Source organism: Cupressus sempervirens, chromosome 4 (assembly GCF_028749045.1).
Source record: "Cupressus sempervirens isolate cs-2001-9-10 chromosome 4, ASM2874904v1, whole genome shotgun sequence".
In the NCBI taxonomy this organism is placed as follows: Eukaryota; Viridiplantae; Streptophyta; class Pinopsida; order Cupressales; family Cupressaceae; genus Cupressus; species Cupressus sempervirens.
Genome location: NC_143121.1, coordinates 906,254,653 through 906,278,888, shown reverse-complemented (window position 1 = coordinate 906,278,888; position 24,236 = coordinate 906,254,653). Strand labels below are relative to the sequence as shown.

Sequence of the window (24,236 nt, the reverse complement as noted above, 5' to 3'; positions counted from 1 at the left end):
ATTCCCTCATCATCCGCATCATATCCTTCTGGAGGGCACGGACCTTCCTGTTGCTTCCCTCGTCATCGCTGCTATCCTCTCCTGAAGATGCATCGTCATCTGAATCGGACAAGCTGTTCTTCTTCTTCTTCTTTGTCTTCTGGTCACTTTCGAGGTTCATTGCCCGATTGTACGCTTCATCGTATGTTGATGGTGGCACGATCTTCATCTTTTTCCACAGCTTCGGGTGAAGGCCTTCAATGAACCATCTTTTCTGGAGCCCATCTGCCGGCTTATTCTCCATTTTACTGATTAAGTCCTTCAATCTCCTAGCAAAGACCCATACTGTTTCATTCTTTTTTTGCTTGGTATTGAATATCTCGGCTACAATTTCATTATCATCACGCAAAAGTTGAAATTTTGCGATGAACTCCTTAATGTTATCCCAACTATTTAATTTTTCTGGATCAGCATCAGTAAACCAATCAATCGCAACACCCTGTAGGGTAGCGGGAAATTGTCGGATCCATTTGTTTGTATCTGTTATGCCATTTGCCCTCCAGATTGTTTCACATGTTATACAATGTCGAATGGGATCAGCTGCTTCATCACCATCAAATTTAGGCAACTTTTCCTTCGGACCTGCCATTATCACTATATGTTGGGGGTTTTGTTGTGTACCTACGCTGTTTTGCACTCCCGCGCTGTTTTGAAAATCCGCGCTGTTCTGAGCTCCCGCGCTGTTTTGAACACCCGTGCTGTTCTGCACACCCGCGTTGTTTCCAACACCCGCGCTGTTTTCAACACCCACGCTGTTTTCTGCTTCCGCATTGTTTTCAACACTCGCGTTGTTTTCAACTCCTACGCTGTTTGGTGAAGAAGAGGGTTCGTCAACCGAAGCTGTCCGTTCCGGAAGTGTATCTCGGACGAAGAGGTCACTCCACGCTCATGCTCCTTCGGCACTCCGAGCCGTGCGAGTCGATCTCCTTCCGTCAGGATTCTCTTCCTGTGGCGTATGCAGGTTCAGAAACTCCTCCCTCTCTTCTTCCACCAACTCAAGCCGTTGTCGAGTCTCCTTCAACAATCCTTCGGCACTCTTGTTCCCGTCGGCAATCTTCTGGAATCGCCTTCGGCGCTCTGTCTGCTGAGTCAAAATTAAATTTTCTTGCGCAACGTGTATGTCATCTTTTTTCTTCAACTTATTCTTATCTTTGTTCAACTGATTCGACATTTAATTCATATCCGCTTGCCTACATACTAGGTCCATCGGGCAACGGCGCCAAATGTTTATCGCATAGATTAATTAAGAAACAGACAATGAATATGAACATGAACAGCAACCAGCAGAACTCTTATTATTATTCGCATATGCCCACAGTACATTATACTCGATGGTATGATATGATCTCCTGATTACAATGCTTCCCGAAGGGACTCGTCGGCTGATACACAATTTCCTTTCCGAAGGGACCCGTCGGCTGATACACAATTTCCTTTCCGAAGGGATCCGTTGGCCGATACACAATTTCCCTTCCGAAGGGACCCATCGGCCGATACACAATTTCCTTCCCGAGGGGACCCATCGGCCGATACACAATTTCCTTTCCGAAGGGACCCGTCGACCGATACACAATTTCTACCGACGACACATATTTTCTTCCAACTCTCTATAATTCGACTAGGGTTTTCGTTTTGAGAGATTTGAATTCGCAGACTTCTATTTCGGTTCTGCAACCCATTTCTTTCCAGGCTTGTCTGTTTTTTTGGCATAATTTTGCCATTTTCTCCTTTTTTTTTGCAGTAGGGCCGTTTTTGTTCAAAACCCTAATTTTTGTACTTGATTAAAAGAAATTTACAGATTCTTGTTGGGCTTTTTGAGATCTCAATTGGGTTTATTTTTTTGGGTGCCTCGATTTTTGTGCCTTAATTTTTGAGCTAGCAGATCCAGAAATTGACAACATAGTCTTTTTGGGTTTTCAAGCTCTCTTCTGGGTCACTCCAAAATTTTTGGGTCTTCCATTTTTTTGCCTCGAAGAATGTGCCTTCACACAAATTTTCACATTTTTTCATTGAAAAACATGCCATGACATATCTGATGAACATTTAGCTTGAGCACAACTCCAAATTCAATGATTGAAATTATAGCACTTGGAAGCAGCTGATCATCGCAATTTGTGAATATTTGAACACCAATCAACTTGTTTTGGGTGTTATGAAGCGTCTGACTGCTCTTGGTCTTGATTAGGATACATGGGATTTAAATAACCTAGACGTGGTGATACTTCTCAAATTATCCGTGGCTGATGATCAACTCTCTCAGATTCCATCTGGCAAGACAACTGCTGAGATTTGGACACATCTCAAAAGTCTTCAGGAGACTTTTGACAAAAGCAGAGCTTTCTTCTTGAAGAACACTCTATTTTCTATTATCATGGATGAGCATACCTCGCTCCAGGCACACTTGCATAGGATTTAGGAAATCCGTGATCACTTGTTTGCCATTGGTCGCAAGATGGAGGAAGAGGATATTGTGGTTATCACTCTTTGGAGTTTACCAAAGTCCCACACGCATTTTATCAAGACTATCAACATCACGTCTTCTAGTGTTGATCTGAAGTTCACTGATCTTTGCACACTTCTGCTTTAGCAAGATCAATGGAAACAACAATTCAGTAATAGTTCTAGCTCCACCTCCACAGAGCAAGCCTTTCTTGCTAAATCCTTTTAGAAGGATAAAGGCAAGTTTCAGCAGCTGTCTTAGCAAAAGTCTTTTGCTCTAGCATCAGATGGCTCCCAAAAGAAGAACATTCAATGCAACTATTGCCACCAGTTTGGTCACATGAAGGTTGAATGTCAGAAATGCTTAGCTCCACAATCTAAGCAATCGGATCTACAGCCCAAAGCAAATAGTGCAGAGCACACTGAGCAGACGGAATCTTCCTTTTACGTCTTCATGGCTAAAAGATTTGCAGATCATGTCAAGTCGTTTGCCTGGTACATTGATTCAAGTGCCTCTCATCACTTCACTCACTGCAGAGACTGGTTTAGTAACTACTAGCCTTATTCTAATTTGGTTATTTTTGGTGGTGGATAAGAGTACACTGTTATCGGCAAAGGCAACATTCAGATTTAGTCTACTGGGAGAAATCTCATTTTCCTCGATGTGTACTATGTTCTAGGGATAGAACTAAATCTACTCTCAGTTAGTCAGTTGTTGCGACATTCTCCACAGTTGGATGTTAACTTCAGTAAATATCAGTATACCATCACTAAAAGGGACACTCAGTCTACTATTGCAGTGGGTTTTGAGGATCATGGTCTTTTCAGACTTACTGATTCTGGTGATTCTCGGGACTTAGCTATGGTTGCTCAACGGTCTTCTGTTAGCACATTTTGGCATCAACGATATGGGCACTTAAATGTGCATTATTTCTCATAGCTTGCTCGGGATGAGCTTGTTCTTGGATTGCCAGAGATTCAGACTCAACAACTTGGAGTTTGTGATGCATGTTAGGCTGGGAAGCAACATCGCACACCTTTCGCCAGTAGCAATTCATGGCGATCTTCTCAGGTACTTTAGCTTGTTCATGCCGATATTTGCAGCCCTATGGTCACTCCTGTTCTTGGGTCCAAAGATTTTCTATTGTTTGTTGACGATTTCAGTAGAAAAATGTGGGTGTATTTCCTTAAAAAGAAATCAAATGCATTCCTTGTATTTCATAAGTTTAAACCTTTAGTTGAAAAAGAGTCTAGGAAATCTATTATTACTCTTCGATCAGAGAATGGGAGGAATTTTGTTCTATTGATTTCTCTAGCTTCTTGGATACTCATGGCATCAAACGCCAGTTAACCACACCCCACACACCACAACAAAATAGTGTAGTTGATCGATGGAACAAAACAATCATCGAGATGGCTTGATCCATGCTTGAACACAGGCATGTTTCGAAGAATTTTTGAGCAGAAGTAGTCAACATTACAATTTATCTTTTGAATCAATCACCCATAGTGGCGGTCAAAGGTAAAACTCCGAAAAAGGCCTAGTCAGGTCGCAAGCCCAGAATTAGTCACTTGAAGGTTTTTGGCTCCCTTGCTTTTGTTTGGATCCCTGATGCATTACGCACCAAGTTGGATGCCAAGAGTCAGAAAATCATGCTTATTAGATACAATAGTCTTCACAAAGTCTACCGCTTGATCGATGTTGAGACATCTCGTCTCATCTATAGTCGTGATGTAGTCATTGATGAACAACGAGGACTTTTCATACTTGTTTCTTCTGTTCCTGATCCAACAAACTTACCTATGAAGGCTAATGATTTGGGAGTTAGGCTTCCATTAGGTCCACCTAATGTGAAGGCTCCAGTAGCTCCTATAGCTCCAGTTATAACAGTGATACCTATACAGACACCTCCAACTTCTCCTACAAGATCACCTTGATTTGTAGATGCTTCACTTAAGTTTGATCCAGATTCTTTTGATGAGGAACCTGATCACCAAACATCTCCTAATACTAATGTTGGCCGTTCTCCTCTTCGGCCTAAGTGGTGGGCTAAGACACTTGTTGATCTTCGTGATAATGAGCTCATTATGGGAGAACTGCTCGGAAAAAGAGAAAACCTACAGAGTCTATTAACTTTGCTCTCATGGCCAACATTCATAGTGTGTTTGAACCTCAAACATACTCCGAGGCTAAAGGAATTCCAGAGTGGGAACATGCCATGACATCTGAACATCAGAGCCTACTGAAGAATAACACCTGGGTCCTTTTTGATCTTCCACCAGGGAAGAAACCCATTGGCTGAAAATGGTTTCACAAAATCAAATACAAATTAGATAGTACTTTGAATAAGTACAAAGCTCGTTTAGTTGCGAAGGGCTTTTCTTAGTGTTAGGGTATTGATTATGAGGAGAACTTTGCTCCCACTACAAATATGAGCACCATTAGATTAGTCCTAGCCATGACAACACAGTTTGGCCGGAAGGTCCATCAGATGGACGTCAAGAGTGCTTTCTTGAATGGTGATCTCCATGAAGAGGTTTACATGATGCAACATCCTGGTTTCAAGGTTGTTGGTAAATACCATCAGGTTCTCAGATTAGTAAAAGCTCTCTATGGCTTGAATTAGGTCCCTCTGGCATGGTACATAAAAATTGATAAGTACCTCAGTGATCAAGGCTTCTAGAGGAGTTCTTCAGAATCAATTTTGTACATCAAGACTACTGACAGTGACATCATCCTTTTGGTCATTTATGTGGATCATTTGATCATCACTGGTAGTTTGGCATCTATGATTCAAGGAGTCAAATAGAATTTATGCCAGTCTTTTGATATGACTGACCTTGGGCTCATGCATTATTGCCTGGGTGTTGAAGTTTGGCAATAGTCTTCTGGCATATTCATCTCTCAGTCCAAACATGCCAGGGCTCTGTTAGACAAATTCCATATGAAGGATTGCAAGCCTGTATCTACACCTATGGAGAAAAGACTCAAGTTATCCGCAAAGTCCGATCCTCCTTCCATTGATGATACTACATACAGGCAACTAGTAGGCAGCCTCATCTACCTCTTTGCTACTAGGCTTGATATCAGCTTCGCAGTCAGCTACATCTCATGCTTTATGATAGCTCCTAAGGCTGATCTTTGGATGGCCACAAAGCGTTGGCTTTCTTATCTGAAAGGCACTTCCGATTATAGACTTCTGTACTCTTGAAGTTCTAATCCTAGACGGGTTCACAAATTCAAATTGGGCAGGCTTTGTTGACGATAAAAAGTCGACTTTTGAATGTGTTCAGTTTGGAATTCGGTGTAGTCATATGGACTAGTAAAAAGTAGCGGACAGTTTCTCTCTTCTCTACAGAGGCCGAATATAGAGGGACTATTAAGGTAGGATGTGAAGTTGTTTGGCTTCGTCAGATGCTTGGGGATATGCAAATGTCACCAGCAAGACCGACTACTCTGTTTGTTGATAACGAAGGCGTTATCAAGTTAGCATAGAATTCGGTCTTCTATGAGTGAACCAAGCATGTGGATGTTAACTGTCACTATATACGACAGCTGGTTGAAGACGGGACGATAGACTTGCAGTATGTTCCTACCACATATCAAACTGCAGAAATTGTCACCAAGCCTCTTAGTCCTAATAAGTTTGTTAAATTCAAAGGACAACTTGGTGTTGTAGATAGATTAACTATTAAGGGAGGGTATTACGATAATAGATAATCGTCTATTATTAGTTAATGGTAATCTATTTGTAAACTATTGTAGATATTAGAATGTTTTTAATATTTAGTTAGATTTAGTTAGCTGTAGCTTTTTAGCTTTCTTTTAGCTAGAATAGAATGTTTCTATTCTTTATGATCGTTTCCTAAGGGAACATCGTTTGCTAAAAAAACATCATTCCATTCTTTTGTATATAATGACCTCTTGGTCTCTGTTAATAACTAACAAATATTTTCCAATTACTTTTTAATATTCTTAACATAGTAAAGATAGAAGGGAAACAATAACAATTGCAATACCTCGGTTGCAATTGCTCTAATGAATCAAGGAGAATCAGTCTCCAAGCTAGATCACAAGATCCCTTATACCTCAGCATGGGCGAAGAAATCAATAAACTTAGAAACTCTTGCATAAAGCAACAAAAACAAATAAATATTCAAGGATGCTTTTTCAATGAAATGAGCTCATATTTATAATCCTTTATTACCAAAAGTTTCTGTTACTAAAATTTTGCACACGTGTAAAATTAAGTATGAAGACACAAAGTGCATAAATGCTATTCATTTCATAAAGAATGTCCTTGTTTCATCAATCAAAAAATAGATACAATTGATATTTGCATGATGAAATGAAATATAGTGCTGAAAGTAAATTCTTTGACACAAGTGACTGTGAGAGTAGCCCCTAACGTCTGCTGATACACATTCTTACTCTATCAAAATGCATAGCATGAAACAAAGAAACATAGAGTAAAGAGGGTCATAGGGCACCAATCATTGCCTGTAATGACTGGTTGTTTTGCATTTGTCCGTTTCTGTCTGTCCGCTGCCCCGAACTGCATCTCCTTTGAACCTCCAAATCTTGCATTCACAGAGGAAAAAGTGTTAGATCCAATGGATCTAAGCAATGATAGAGCATTTCATCTCATATATAAAACATCCATGCTACTCTTATGCTATACAATTTCATAAAGCAAATGCATCTATCAGTAGAAGTCGAGGCAAATAATCAGGTCCAAAGTGTTTTACTACTAACATGTTTGTTTGTTGTGCAGCATCCTATTTCTAACGAATACACGGATATAATTGTAGGCTCCCACAAGGGTTATCGAGCTTGACGTACCCGTTACAAAGGGAACCTACAAAACTTATCAAGACAAATAAACAGATGTTGCAAAAGACTATAAAGAACAAAAGCCATGAGAGCTTTCAACAAACATATAGAAAGGAAATCAGTTTGCTTTCCTAAACGGTTTTTGTGCCAAAAACATGAGTGTCATCAGCAAAGCATAGTAAAGATAATGCCCAGATTTTCATGTCTCTATGACTGAAAAATCATAAAAAAATCTCAAGGAGACATTTTTATTATCTTTCCATAAGTGCATATTGCCATGAAAAGTTTTATCTTTTCATTTTCAGAACTATAAGAACCGGTTCATGCATCTAGAAGCTCAAATCTGAGCAAGAGATTTTGGAAAAAAGTCAAAATTCCTCATGGCACTAAGTGTAATTTTCAGATTGTGGCAAATATTTGTTTTCCCATGGAATATGTGTTTTTTAAAAAACAGCAATAAAGGAAAGCAGCCATTTGAAGATATCCAGCAGAAGCCACGAAAAATACATCAGATTTTTGTGCATAAAAGGGAATAAGAGGAAAGCTACATTTTTTTTCTTTTTTAATGCAATAAAAAAGAGTAAACATCAAAAGACATGAAAAGGTACCAGACAGAATTGTTGCATACTATGATTATCTTCAGTCAAAATTGCAGATTTAAACCTAATGTTTCAAGCCCAGAAAGCTCTGATTTTCGAATTACACATGGCTTCAAAGTGTCATCAAAATCCTTGTTTCTATCTCAAGGTTACAGACCAGCAGAATATGAAGATGCAAATGCATAGAAGTGCCCAGATTTTTTCTTTTACAATAACAAAATGTCTGCGACAGCATCAAAAAATGCCCAACAATGTGATCTACGATCAAAGCTCCAAAAAAGAGCTAAAAATGATGTAAATGAGAGGAGAAAACTGCCTAAAAAAAAATGCAGACAAGAAAGTGCAGCAAGTTTTTTTTTACCTTCAAAACTCTCTTTATTTTGCTCCAAAAATGGCGGTCCAGCAAGGAGAGTAGCAGAAATGTCAAAACATGAATGAAGTATACACTTAGCTCCAAATAGCAAGCAATAAATCTGTCTTCTATCTCAGAAAATTCCCAGCTATCAAAAACAACTAGCAAAAGAGAAATCAAGCCATGAAAAGCACAGAGATCTCCATTCTTTTATCTCCTCCAAACCCTCTTCTTCCTTACTGCTGGAGCTCATCAATAGGGCAAATGAAGTGAAAGAATGAAGATTTTAGGTTTCTTTTTCCCTAATATCTCTTCACTCTTCACTTGAATGAGAAAGTAAGAGGGAAAAAAGACTTTAGCTTTTAATTAAAACATTTCGCTTCATAAAGTCTCCCAAGGGATGTTTTAAATTTTTTTAAATTTTTGCATAGTGTATGCAAAATATCCAAATTTAAAGTTCCCCACTTTAAATGTAAGTCAATATTAATCAAAGTTATATTTTATAAATCACTTTATTAATATTTGATTTAAAATTTAAAATATTTATTGTTTTTAAATAATATAAACATATTTATTATTTATGATGTATTTTAATTTTTTTTGAAATTGTTTAAAATTAATTATATATATATATATAAATATAAATATATATATAAATATAAACTATATTAATGTTATTAATCTGATTTGAAAAAAAATCATTTTTATAATATCAACAGGGTTTGTGTATTTATTATTAATAGGTTTATTTTATAATAAAAATATAAAATAGGTTAATGTTATTAAGTGATTTAATTATCATTTACATAACAATTAATATGTTTAATATTTATTATAAGGTAATATAATGTCTCAAAAAAATTTAAATAAATTGAAATTAAATATCTATTTTTATATTTTTAAATTAATAGATATTTTTTTAAGTGATGAATGAAAGCAAGTTGCAGATTCTTTTCAGGCTGAGGAGAGTTATTGCATTTTAGAGACTTTTGGAGTTCTTTTTGGGGATAAGATTGCATTTATGAAGGGCATTTATGATGATATTATCAGGCCATGACTTTTGGGCCATTTGTACACTTTTTTGAAGTCTTTTTATGGGCTCAAAAAGTGCCTTTTTGATTGAGCTCGCCCAAGGAGCAGGTGTTTTGCATTTATGATGCAAGTTGCTGTAAAATGCCTTTGGGCTCATTTTGTAGGAGGTTTTTTGGAAGAAGTTCAGAGTTCTGATTATGCAGAGGAGATTTTCGTGACATATTCGTGTCCTTGGTATTTTCTGCATCTTTTGTGATTCAGTTTTGAGATACTTGATATATGTACTAAGTCATTTAGTGATAGTTTTTCTGATTTTGGATATCCATCCTTAATCCTTTTTGTTACTATGTGTGAGTAATATCTGATTGATATAATGTTATGTGAGTTTTAGGATTCCTTATCGTTCTGTCTCAGTTGTCACCTAGTTGCGGTTTGTACTTTTGTTTGCAAGTCATAATTTGTGTTCTTCTGTTTTGGGACTGTTATGTGAACGTTTTCATGTTTTCCTTAACTCTCATTATCAGGATCTTATTATGAAGTATTAATGCAAGCCAGTATAGGATTTACGTGTTGTGATCAACAAGGGGAGTTTCATTGTTTTGATACCAGTCATATATTCAATACTCATAAGTTTTTGGTGTATCACCTTTTAGCTAGTTTCAGTTTTAGGTTTATTTCTGCATCTTTCTCCTTGTTCCTATCAAGTTTAGTTCGTTTTAAGTTATGAGAGCAAATAGGTGATTATCCAATAAGAGCCAGCCTAGAACCCGAAGATTCACTCCTATTTCTAGTATACCCACTACCTAGGAGTGTTTCCATATTTCTTGGAGTGACTAAGTTTTAGGATTTAGTTAGGGTGCAACTTTTAGAGATAACAATTTTCCCAACAGAACTCAACTCCAGAAACTGCAGAGTTTCCCAAAAGTACTTGTAACATACCATTTTTACTAAGCTGAAAAATAGAGAACATATTTTAAGATTATAACTAAATATCACAATGAAATGACATAAAGTACTTAAAAACCATTACATCATATAGAAAGGAGCTATCAACTAAATTCATTATATAAAGATAAATAATCATAATTTAAGCAACGACTATATCCATTTCATATGAAAGATAACTAATATAACTTCCATAACCAACTTCTACAAGTACATTTTGAAAGAAACTGATAATTTAACTATATTTACAATTATGCACTTCAAGGCAACATAAAAAATATGAAAAAGTAAAAGCTTAAAATTTCATAGATGTGATAATTGTTGATGTGTTGTGCAAGCCTCGACATCTGGTGAAGAGGAGAAGCATTGACATAGGCTTAACCTCCCAACCATGGACCTTAACATATCCCCACACAATCTCTTATGAGAAAGACCCTCCCTACCTTAGGTTTAGGCTTGGGGCACCATAGTCCTGCCATCCAAGCATTTCGGTATTAGAGTGTCGATTAAGCAGCAAATGAGGTTGAGGAATTCCGCCATCAACTTTTCCTCTGTCAGCTAGCACTCCTGATCTCTAGGATTTTATGTTGTGGTTTGGCAACACGGCTCCAACACAAAAATATTGTCAAAGTGTGGCCTATACTACAATTGAGGTATTGTAATATGGTCCTCCAAGAACTGCTGGCCTCAGAAAAAAAAAATGTAATGCAAAGAGAAAGAGCTTCGGCTCAAAGCAATCACATGAGGAAGAGAAATGATTTCTGAATGCCTGACTCTAGCCGCGTGGAGAGTAGGTAATGTCTCCTATGGCTTCATTAGTTATAAGAAGGAATCTTGATTAAAGCCAAATATTGGTTACAAGAAACTTCTCATGTCTTTCAAATTTTGAAAGAAAATAATGTCGATATGAAGGTGAAAGCGCTCATTGACATGGAACCAAAATTAAGACATAAAGATTATACTTTCTCATGATTTATATATCAAATATATTAAATATATATTGTCATTGTGCTATTGGATTTCTACCTATAATTGTACACACACACACACACATATATACATGTGTAATTTTGAGAGCACGTATAATTCCTTTTTATCATTACATTCTATTTACGTACGCACACATATATGTATATATACATGTAAGTGCAAATTATAGATATTAACAGAATATCATGGTGACATTATATATTAATATATATAAAGTTACAATTTTTGATCACTTCCACAATCTCAAAAATAAAAGAAAGGTAATAGTTCCTCTAATGATATTAAATGTTTAATGTTTTCTCTTGTTTTAAGAACTGACCGAGTAGCTCATGACTGTCTAAGGTATACTTTGTTGCTTAGCTATTAAATCCTTCATCAAGATAGTTAGAACTCATACCTGATGGTTTGACGATGGACTAAATTGGTGCCCCATTCCTTAAATCCCGTTTAGCAATGCTTTCCCCCCTTCGTTTGCTCCTGAATCCAAAAGTGCATATTTCCACAACAATAACATGTTCCCCTCCATTTTAAGTCAAAATATAAAAAAAGAAAAGTAAAGTGATAATTGTCACAATGGCTAACCACCACTAACATTTATCTTAAAATATAAACTTTCATTTTCAATTGAAATAACAATGAACAATTAACAAGTCATTTTCATATGAATAAAAAATGGTCAACGATAATTTCCATTTCACAAGATCATGACATCCGAGAGTTCTAACTAACCATTGCAACAGCTATAAGATTATTTAAAAGAATATCAAAATTTGGGATGTAACAAATCTCAAGTGTAGAAACTTTCCAACACAACTCATTTAGTAATATCTCTTAATGACATTATTATAATAAAATATTATTATTAGAATAATGTGACTTTAATAATGAATAAATAAATAAGAGTTCATGCAATTAATAACCACATCCACTGCAAGTGACAACCAACTGCCAAAGCCACCCATTGCACTGCCAAAAATAGATTTACTAAAAATAGTAAGTCCACAATTGGGACCACCAAAACACCCTGTCAACTCACAAGCGTTGCTGTGAGGAGCTAATTCCATCAACTGCACAGACTAGCCAAAAACAGGGACATTACACATGGAAAAATTGGAAACGAGACTGCCCAAACTAAATAAAACTCATAGTGGGACAACAAAGTTTGTACCTTAGGGAAAAACATTAAGATAACTTTTGAAAATAGTTTGAGCAGAGCCAAAAATATATTGGAATTAGTCCACTTTGACTTATGTGGACCCATGTCTACCCCTTCCGTGGGAGGTTTCCTATATTATGTAATTTTTGTGGATGACTTTTCTAGAAATACTTGGATCTATTTCCTTAAGTGTAAAGAGTCAAAAGATATACTTAAAAGGTCCAAAGAGTTTAAATCCCTAACGAAAAATTCTTTTGGAAAGATAATTAAAACACTGAGAATAGACAATGGAAAAGAATACACCTCAGGAATCTTTAAAGAGGGATTTTTTTTGTACCTTGTAATCCTCAACAAAATGGGGTAGTTGAGAGGAAAAATATAACTATTGTAGAGGCTGTAAAATCGATGATCTATAACCAAAACATAGATACCTCATTTTGAGCAGAAGCATCAAGAACAGTTGTTTACATCCAAAACAAGATATCCCCATGCACATCTTGATAATAAAACTCCCGAAGAGGCTTTTACTGGTATAAAACTTGGCATAAGCCACCTAAGGATATTTGTTTGTCTTGTTTATATCCATGTGCCTAAAGAGGAGGTCAAAATTAGTCTCCTGGAAGAAAATGATTTTTGTAGGCTATAGTGAACCATCAAATGAGTACAGGATATACATACTTGGACAAAGACAAATGGAACTGAGTAGAGATGTGATCTTTGAAGAAGACATTGTCTTCAAAGAGGCAAAGAGCTAATGAGTTAGAAATTTAGGATTCACCTAAAGATATGGAGGACCCTACTCTTGAGTTTCCGAGGGAGTATCAAGAAGAAACCTCAAATAAAAACCCAACTACTCCTCAGAATCAGAGGGAGTATCAAGAGGCAAATCAAAATAATAACAAGAAAAGACTGCTTTGGGCTAGAAAAATGATTGAGGAAGCTAAGAACTTTGCAACACCCAAAGGAACGTTTAGAGAAAGCAAGAGTGCTAATGAATTCTCAAGTTGCGTTGCCCTAATGAATGAAATCATTAATTCAGAACCGACTAGTGTAACTAAAGCCCTCAAACATCAAGTATGGAAGGATACCATGATAGAAGAGTATCAATCCATTTTGAAATATGATGTATGTGACATAGTACCTAGACCTAAAGAGAAATATGTTGTCTCTTCTAAATGGCTCTTCAAAATCAAACATGTTGCAGATGGTAGTATAGAGAAACAAAAAGCACGCTTTGTTTCCATAAGGTTTTCTCAAAAGGAAGGTGTTGATTATGAGGAGACATTTGCACCTATTGTCTGACATACTTCTGTTAGAGCAGTCATAGCTATTGCAACAACTAAAGATTGGAAGATTCACTAGATGGGTGTGAAAACTGCATTCTTGAATGGGATTATCGAAGAAGTCCATTTATAACAGCCTAAAGGTATTGTGATTCACAATGCAACATCACATGTATTCAAATTGAAGAAAGCCCTATATGGACTCAGATAGGCTCCTCGAGCCTGGTATGAAAGAATTGACAACTATCTTATGGGACTATGGTTTACAAAGATTGATGTAGACCCAAATCTCTATTTTAAAATTATTAAAGGTGATATGTTAATACTAATCTTATATGTTGATGACCTGCTAATCACAACAGAAGATCTCCTTATTGTCCAATGTAAGGACTTGGGCCTAGAATTTGACATGAAGGACTTAGTCATTTTACACTACTTCTTTGGTTTGAAAGTTTGGCAAAAATCTAATGGTATTCTTCTAAATCAAGGAAAATACATTATTGACATCTTGAAGAAATTTGGTATCTTAAATTGCAGACTGATCTCTACACCTATGGAAAGCAACTTACATAAGCTAAAAGAGGTAGAGACAAAATCTAGATTTGCATATCCTACTCTTTATAGACAGATAATTGGATCACTAATCTACTTGGTTAATACTCAACCAGATATTTGTTATGTAGTAAATGCTTTGAACCAGTTTATGTGTGAACCACGAGAGATACATCTGGCTGCTACAAAACATTTATTTAGGTATCTCCAAGGTTCCATTGGATATAGTCTCAAAAATGGTAAAGTTGACCTAGATCTACATGGATATTTTGATTTAGATTGGGTTGGAAGTGTAACTGATTGGAAAAACACATCAAGATGTTGTTTCAGTTTGGGATCAGCCATGATTTCTTGGATAAGTAGGAAATAGTCTTTAGTAGCACAAAGTTCAACAAAAGCCAAATACATTGTAGCCTCTATGGGAGCTAGAGAAGTAGTATGACTTCGAAAGTTGATTGTGGGACTTTTTGATGAGCCCTTAAAACCTACTATCCACTGTGACAATCAAAGTTGTATTAAGCTCTTAGAGAATCTAGTGTTCCATGATCGATCTAAGAAAATAGAGATCCTTACCACTATGGACAAATATGGTAGAAAGGAATGTGATCCAAGTGGAGTATATTAGTACAAGCGACCAAACAACAAACATTCTCACCAAGCCTCTCTCCAGAGTTGAATTATTGAGACTAAGTCTCAAAATTGTTTTTTTTTGTACATATATATATATATATGAGGTGTTTAATGTGTAAACTCTTTTGTCATAGTTGTGACTATGACTTTAAGGGCCCCCCTTGTGTAAATTATTTAAAGGTGACGATCTTTGAAACAATATACACTTGTATCCAACATTGTAAGGTGACGAATTTACAATGTTCACTATCATGATGAATATCATGTGACTTGATATTCATAGACATTTCATGATAGTTAATATCTCTTGAAAATTTTGATTGATATCATGAGACGTCATGTATGTTGTAGATCATTATGTTCTTTAATGAGGCAATCATGATGGATGTTATGTGACATAATATCCGTGGATATGCCATAACTTGTTATGGTAGACATCATGAGACTTGTTGTTAGGGCACATACAGTAACTTGGATATAATAATGTCATGTGACTTGATGTTATTTAGATCTTTTGATATCACGAGTTAGGTGATATCTCTTTCTGAATAGATGAGCCTATTATGACGTATATGTACTTGTTTCGACTCTTTATTTTCCCTAGCTAAGAGGGAGTGTTGATGAACAGATGCGTTTAGATAAATGGGATGATAAAATTGGATCTGCAAATAACATTCATACACATACCCAAATTCTTTTAATACATATACACAAATATGTTGTAGATCAGTATATGTGCATCCTCTATATCTGTTTCAAGTATATATGCAATCTGCTATAGCAGATTGTAATGTCCCCATTTTGGCTGACATCGTTTTGCGTGCCGGATCAGTGTATCACGGACTCTTGTAGACAAGTGGTTGTGATGAGAGAATCATTTTGGCATTTATTTGGAGATTGGATGGTTTATTATTCTCTTAGAGATATTATTTATATTTTATCATTACTTCTTATATTGGGCCTACATGTTATAATTCTAAGTTGAGTTGCACTTTTTATTTTATAAAGTTATTTAATTATAAAAGTGCATTATAATGGGATTTTATAATGGATGTTTCTAGAAGTTCTTAGTAACTTCTTAGAGAAGGATGCTTCTAGAAGTTCTTAGTAACTTCTTAGAAAAGTGAATAAATAGAGGGTTTGGCCTCTCATTTGAACACACTTGATTTGATGATTCTACTGCCTTGTCTCTATGAGCATTTGTGGCACCATCTAGGTCTGCAAATATTCAATATAATCCTTTGAGAACGATACCTCTCAAGAGATTGCATAACTAAGGAAGTGAAAGACCTTCTGAAGGGTTGCACTTTGGAAGTGCTATTCAGCTATTTCAAGTTGAGCTTAATTTGTATACTTAGACTACTTGAGGGTTTGAGTTTTTGGAAGCAGATCCGAAAAGGCAGTCCAAAAATGTAGATCCGAAAAAGTAGGTCCGAAAAAGAAGATCCGAAAAAGTAGTTGGAAAAACAAAGCAGAAAAGCAGATCCGAAAAAAGCAAGTGAAAAAGCAGATCAAAAAAAGCAAAGTAGAAAGGCAGTATTGGAGAAAATTATTATAGCCATCTACAATTAGGTTCCTTTGGATATTACATGCATTGTTTTTATCATTTAGATGCATATTAGAAGGTAAGGCTGTAGGTGAAAGTTGTAACAGATTTAAGCATTATTCTTGTAGATGTAAGCCAAGAGTCTTGGCCATTTCATACTAGCATTGTAGTTAACATTTTATGTGCAATAAAGGAGACATAATTTGTTGGTCTGATATAGCGTAATTGAATATGTACTTATCATTCATGATCAGCTTATTAGTTTGCATGCCAATTGTTTGACAAAATGTCAATTGGCTGTAAGTTCTCTTTTTGGCATAAATAATGTTATAATTTTGCATACCAAGTGTTTGTATTAATGCCACTTGGCTGTAAGTGCATTAACACTATCACAGGTTGCATCCCAAGTGTTTGTCAAAATTACTAGTTGCTGTAGCTGCATATTGCAAGTAGTTTCAATCACACATATGCATTGAATATTGTCAAAATAAGTTGCACATTCATGTTAGATCATTGTTTAGTCAATTTAGAGTCTTCTTGCAAGCATTCTTATTGATGCTAAGTGAAGGAAAGAGCCATAAAAGCAAATTGAAATTTTATATCAGTCATATAACCCTTGTATGCAAAGTGTTTTCTTGAACTTTTATCAGCATTTTGGGATCAGATTTGAGCAATTTTCTGCCAGCTTGACTGGGTTATTTCAGAATGAATTCAATTATCAGTATGGCGTTAACAGGAGACAGGGATTTGGAAGAAAGAATGCACAATGCAAAGAAGAAATTAGATTGCCCATTTCAGCGAATAGAGGACCTTCTAAACACTTTGGAGGAGTTGGAAAATTATTTAGGCAAGATTGATCAGTCAAAACTCGATGCTATGCAAACAGCTTTATCTCCAGCATTTGGTTCGTTGGTTAAGCCTCGCTTATTGAGACATCATGATGAGGTGATAAGACTTGCAACTCTCTCTTGCATTAGTGAAATCATGAGGATAATAGCTGGCCTTAATTGTTATCACGATCAGATTATGAGAGATACTTCATGCCATGGTAAAAAGCTTCGAAAATTTGGACAACATCCGGGACCCTTATTTCACAAAAAGGGCAAGATTACTTGAAGTATTTGCAAGTTGTAGATTTGAAAACATTATGCTGGCAATAGGTTGTATTGGTGACATTTGGAGGGTGTTTAACACATTTTGGAATATTATGGATGAGTTTTATCCCAACAGCATATTAGCATCGATGCACTCCATCATGTTCACAATCTTGTTTGAGGAGGAGGATGGAATTTCTAAACTTGTGGCAGAAGATTTATGTTGGGTTTGGACAAAAAAGAGGAATGTGTCACCTATGGCATGTACGTGGTTAAAGAGCTTGATTGATAGGCCTATGGATCAAAGTACTTTTTCCTATGACAGGTAGAAACTTGTATGAGCATTTTAACAGACATGTTGATTCGATATAGGGAGACATTAGCACATCTTCAGGTAATGGTTTATCTGCATCATCTTCACAGGAAGAAGTGGTTACAGATGTTGTGCAGGTTGAGCCAGTTGCATCAGAAGGTGATATCACAGGCACACTGGACTAAGTGATTGACATAGATAGTGATTCTAGTACAATTGGGCTGGATGAAGTTACAGCAGTTGAGGATACTGTCATGTTTGAGAATAGTAGAGTTGATCAAAAAGTGAGCATTCAGGACTTTGCAGAAAATGAGTATCAGGCATAGTTGGATGCTTCTTCGCATGAGATAGAGGCTAGTAGTTCTTCACGTGTTTTGGCAAGCCAGCTGAAGATGAAGAAAAAGGATATTGTCGCGGCTTTATCTCATCATGACAGGATGCATGGATTGATCGAGAATCACATTTGGATGATTCAACTGCAGGAGAGACAGAAAGGAGTCACAACAGGTTCTTCTTGTGACGACTTACAACAGATCAAGTAAGGCATGGAAGCAATGAAAGTAAGTTACATACACCTACTTTCAGATCGCGATCATCTCCTTAATCTTGTGGGGATCTATTCAGATGCATTGAAGAAGGAATAAGAGGTCGACCGATTTTCTCATGAGCTGGAGGATACTCGAAATTCCTTGATGTATACTCAGTTGGCTCTCCAGAATTTTGAGAGACATTTGGACGAGCTTTGTCTCGAGGTGAGTTCAATTAAGGAGTTAGCGAATATGGCAGGGACTCAGTTTTCTTTTACAGTCGAGTCACATGTTGATGATGATATGAGTATGTCTAGCATTCACACTCCGGATTCAGAGATTGTAGTGGGTATAGTAGACAGGTGCGTGAAGTCAATTGGTATTATTCACATTACTCAGGTAAGGAGTTTAGTTGAGTTGCCAGTTGATTTTCGTTCATGGATTAGTTGTTGGGATCCTTATCTTAGTACTTGGGAATGTTTTGATCGGAGATGTCTATCATTTTTTGGTGATACTATCTGTTGCACCATCATGGATTTGATTAGTAGTTTACCAAGTGTAGTTCTCATCCATGCTAGCAGCTTGTTTGATGTTGGAATTAGTTTTTATACACTTGTGTTGGGCATTGTTCATGTATCTAGACGACCATTCTTGTTGGAATGGGTTGATGATCTCTCAGATATGATAGAGTTTACAGAAGAGTCCCAAGATTTGATTATTACAGATGACACCCAAGGGGATGTTGTGGATAGTGTCGAGGACTTAGTCTCTTCAGTAGGTTCCTTTGATACAGAGGTTTATGTTGATGCTTCAGTCACTCCGTTTGATGATATGAGTTCAGCAGTTGGACTACAAAATTTGGATGGCAGTATTACAGACGATAGCTATTCTGAGGTTAATCCTTTGGACAGTGTACCGAGGGTAGAGTATAGGAGTTTGACCAGCCAACACAATCATGTGTCTAGTCAATTGAGAGTTAGTGAGCAAGACATTGCTATCGTTTGTGAGCATTTTGATGCTACTCGTCAGTTGTTAGTAGTTTATGGATGGGGTTCTCCTACTAGTGATGAGCGGGGGGCAATTATCTTTCCTTGATAGAGATCCACTCTTTATGGGAGGCTATCTAGATTCTGAGACAGAATTATATGCAGTTGGTAGTCGACAGAGATTATCTTATGAAGTGGGGCAGTACAACATGTGACACATTATTGGTCAAGGAAGATGAGGTGAGTGAGCTTACTCAGCAGCTCGAGGTGACTTTTGAGTTCCTTGAGAGTACACAGTTGGCTTTCGAGGAGTCACATTTTCATTTGGCTGAGGTGACCATGGAGTTAGAGCGACTTCAGTCTTTATCAGATTCTATACAATCACAGACCGCGGTGTCTAGTGATCCGAGGATGTCCATGGTCAAGGTTGATAGAGGCAGTGGAGATGAGGATATATCTGTCCTCGATACCAGTATTGGCATGTTTGGTTCGTTTCCACTGGAGGTAGGATCAGTTGAGTTGGGTGTTGCAACTGAGCATGGTGGTATGTTTGACTTGGTGGTGGTCTCTACTACGGATGGCAAGGAGACTAGTGATGTTGGTGAGCCGACAGTTGGCATGGTTCCTGCTAGTGACACTACTCCCTTGGCAATATCTTCGGAAGTAGTAGTTAGTTTCGGTTTGGTTAATGATCAGTTGCAGTGGGTTGGATCACCTGTGTATGGCAAGCTGTCGACTGAGGCTGGTTCTTTTAATCAGCATTACACTGCAGGGTATGTTCATTAGTTTGCATTGGATCTAGGTGTTGAGGACTTGATGGCCATCAGATTTGGTTTGGGTTCTAGTGCTTGCTATCTATCATGTGATGACTATTTGCCATCAGCAATGCATGGGAGTTATGGTTATGAGATAGTGGCCGGTGATTTGTAGAGTTGTGCTGATTGCAGTAGGTGTACAATGTGTGGATTCTCTGTATTTGGTGCAATTTCTTGCGGGAGTGGTCACCATTGTAGCAGAGTTGGAGTGTGCATTCCGCATAACACGGTGGGTTGTGTTGGCAGTTTGGGTTGCTCACTCTACTTGGGTTTTGATGTTTTGAGAGTTTGTGTCTCCTGAGTTTTTGACTATGGCAATAGTGGATTTGGAGTTCAGTTGCGCAGTGGTTCACGATCCATTCATGGATTCCTCTTGGTTATATTTCAGAGGTTGTCGTTGGAGCCTACGCTGACTGACAGTAGTATGGTTCATGACTACATTTGGGATCCAGGTGGATTGATTGGTTTGTTGTTCGGCCATTGCTTGGGGTCAAGCAATTTCAGGAAGGGCGAACTGTAATGTCCCCGTTTTGGCTGACATCATTTTGCGTGCCGGATCAGTCTATCACGAACTCTCGTAGACGGTTGGTTGTGATGAGAGAATCATTCTGGCGTTTATTTGGGGATTGGATGGTTTATTATGCTTTTGGAGATATTATTTATATTTTATCATTTCTTCTTATATTGGGCCTACATGTTATAATTCTAAGTTGAGTTGCACTTTTTATTTTATAAAATTATTTAATTATAAAAGTGCATTGTAATGGGATTTTATAATAGATGTTTCTAAAAATTCTTAGTAACTTCTTAGAAAAGTGAATAAATAGAGGGCTTGGCCTCTCATTTGAACACACTTGATTTGATGATTCTACTACCTTGTCTCTATGAGCATTTGTGGCACCATTTAGGTCTGCAAATATTCAGCATAATCCCTTGAGAACGATATCTCTCAAGAGGTTGCATAACTAAGGAAGTGAAAGACCTTCTGAAGGGTTGCACTTTGGAAGTGGTATTTAGCCATTTCAAGTTGAGCTTAATTTGTATACTCAGACTACTTGAGGGTTTGAGTTTCTTAAAGCAGATCCGAAAAAGCAGATCCAAAAAAGTAGTTCGAAAAAGCAAAGCGAAAAAGCAAATTTGAAAAAGGCAAGTGAAAAAGTAGATCAAAAAAAGCAAAGCAGAAAGGCAACATTGGAGAAAATTATTATAGCCATCTACAATCAGATTCTTTTGGATATTACATGCATTGTTTTTATCATTTAGATGCATATTAGAAGGTAAGGCTGTAGGTGAAAGTTGTAATAGATTTAAGCATTATTCTTGCGGATGTAAGCCAAGAGTCTTGGCCATTTCATACTAGCATTGTAGTTAACATTTTATGTGCAATAAAGGAGACATAATTTGCTGGTCTGATATAGTGTAATTGAATATGTAATTATCATTCATGATCAACTTATTAGTTTGCATGCCAATTGTTTGACAAAATGTCAATTGGCTGTAAGTTCTCTTTTTGACATAAATAATGTTATAATTCTGCATACCAAGTGTTTGTATTAATGCCACTTGGCTATAAGTGCATTAATGCCATCATAGGTTGCATGCCAAGTGTTTGTCAAAATTACTAGTTGCTGTAGTTGCATATTGCAAGTAGTTTCAATCACATATATGCATTGAATATTGTCAAAATAAGTTGCACATTCATGTTAGGTCATTGTTTAGTCAATTTAGAGTCTTCTTGCAAGCATTCTTATTGATGCTAAGTGAAGGAAAGAGCCATAAAAGCAAACTGAAATTTTATATCAGTCATATGACCCTTGTATGCAAAGTGTTTTCTTAAACTTTTATCAGCATTTTGGGATCAGATTTGAGCAGGGTCATTGCACAGATTGTCTGTTGTTTTCATGTCAAACTGAATATCATTGAATCATGATTATGGTCAACTATGCACAGACTTAAGTCTGAAAATGTCCTTGCAAGATTGGCGACTTGTTTAGAGGTTTGTTAAAATAGCTAAACACAAACAACGATTGGTAATCTGTGCAGATCGTTGCTAAATGAAAAGGCATCTATTGGTTGGACATGTCTTCTCTTTGAGGAGACACGTCCAACCAACATTTGCCCCTCCTCATTTTATATTTACACCAATACCCAGTCGATCAAAAGGTTATAGAAATCAACAAATGCTCTTCTACATCAAGACCTGTGTGGTCATCTTCAGAATTCAGTATTTATAAATGTTGGATCAATTTCTCATACCTATTGAATAGTATCAAGACAAATAAACATTCTGATCATAATCTGCATATCATAGACAGGGTTTAGAAATTACTGAGGGCTGATTTAGAAGTCATCTGCATTCAAAGAAATCTGATATAAATTTAATTACATTGACAACCTCGAATAACTTTTGACTTGGGAATCAGAATTCAAAAATTCAAAATGCTAGAGGGAGCTGGGAACAAACTGGAGACTTTGGAATCATAAAATTACCAAAAAATTGATAAACGTTTGACCTTTTTAAAGCTTGAAGTTTGGTATATGTTTTCTCATTTGTTCCCAAAACTGAAAAAACTTTGAAAATTAAAATTGGTGCATACCATGACAAATATGCGTGACAACATAATTACATAGACTCTATATTTGACCTTGGCTAATATATGAAAAATTTGAAAAATTGTGGCTAATGTGAACAGCAAATATGAAAAGATCAAGAAACACTTTCTATAAATAGAAACTGTAAAGTTCTATGATTGTTGCAAATGTAATAGCATTGCCTATTCGGTATGTGTTTTTCAAAGGCATCAATCTTTCTCTTATATATATTGTGAATGAGACATGGAGAGACATGTCCCTTCATGGGACATGTCTATTCATTATTACCTAATTAATATAGTGACAATCTAAATTATATATATATATATATATATATATATATATATATATATATATATATATATATATATATATATATATATATAAAATTTTCATGAATCATTATTATACTAAATTCTCTTCAATAGTTTAGTCTCATATGCTTATCCAGTTGAAGATACCAAACATTAACACTCCCTCCTAGTTAGGGAGGATAAACACAAGATTACCTCAATATAAAATCAGGAATGACAAGTTTTAAGGAAATATTTGATAAGAAGATATCCAATATTTTAAACATCGTCTCATGATATCAAGAGTAATGGCCTCCTAAAAGTCAAGTCACGTGACATTCACCAAGTGCTCTGAGTAATGAGTAATGGCCTCCTAAATGTCAAGTATTCACCAATTAGTCTGAGTAATGGCCTCCTAAATATCAAGTTTAATTCACCAAGTACTCAAAAATGTTCATAAAGTATGTGCACACATATCCTCAATGATACTTATCATATGAACATTCATGGTCCGTTTATGGAGCTTAATCCACCGTGCAAGATATAATCTATCATGATCTGCTTAGACATCGTAAGATGTCCATCACAATAGAAGGTTAAATTTATTGAGAAATCATCACCTTTCAATAACATCTATAGATACAAGTCATAATCATTTGGAAGTCGTCACTTCCTCATGATTTACATAGGGGGCAGGCCCACTAAAATCATGCAGTCACACATGGATTTTTAGAGTCCCTCCGAATATCAAATCTTCTAATGTCCTTATCCAATGTTGCCTTTCATGAAGTGTTAGACTCCCTTTGAATCTGATATCAATCTTCTTTTCTTGCAATAACATCCTTGTAAAAGATAAGGCAAATAGCTCTTATATTACATATTGAAATAAAAACAAGAGACTACAATACTTAAGGATAATAAATACTTATTTGTACGTCAACATCCTTTATTGTCTTCATCATCGCTGATTTGTTCATCTTATGACTTTATTTAAATTATACTATTTATCCTCCTTGTACTCGGTATGGACTTATCCATTTAATAAATTTCCTTTATTCCAAAGCTAATCATTCTTCTTTTATATTGAAAAGAATGTCTCTCTTTATAAGAGACATATAGTTAGATATGATTTTTCTGTTTTCATAAACAAATTTTATGTCCTTCAAAATGAAATGCAACTTTGTTTATAAGTTGGCCGCCACCTTGATTTTATGTACAT

At 36.3% G+C, this 24,236-nt stretch overlaps 1 protein-coding gene and 1 long non-coding RNA gene across 4 annotated transcripts in view; one reads left to right on the top strand and one right to left on the bottom strand.

Annotated features, from left to right (window-relative positions):
- The window catches only part of LOC149564320 (uncharacterized), a 138,763-nt gene extending 130,163 nt beyond the window's left edge, over positions 1 to 8,600 (bottom strand). Inside the window, exons 1-3 of one of the 3 annotated variants that reach the window (XR_016364185.1) lie at positions 8,273 to 8,600; positions 7,235 to 7,337; positions 6,980 to 7,059 (exon numbers count right to left, since the gene is read on the bottom strand). This is a non-coding gene — a long non-coding RNA (uncharacterized LOC149564320). The remainder of the gene's footprint in view (positions 1 to 6,979; positions 7,060 to 7,234; positions 7,338 to 8,272) is intronic. The other 2 variants (XR_016364186.1, XR_016364187.1) reach the window with 2 other exon arrangements.
- The window catches only part of LOC149564318 (FAD-dependent oxidoreductase family protein), a 176,093-nt gene that overhangs the window by 129,968 nt on the left and 21,889 nt on the right, over positions 1 to 24,236 (top strand). The gene's annotated exons all lie outside the window — the stretch shown is intronic.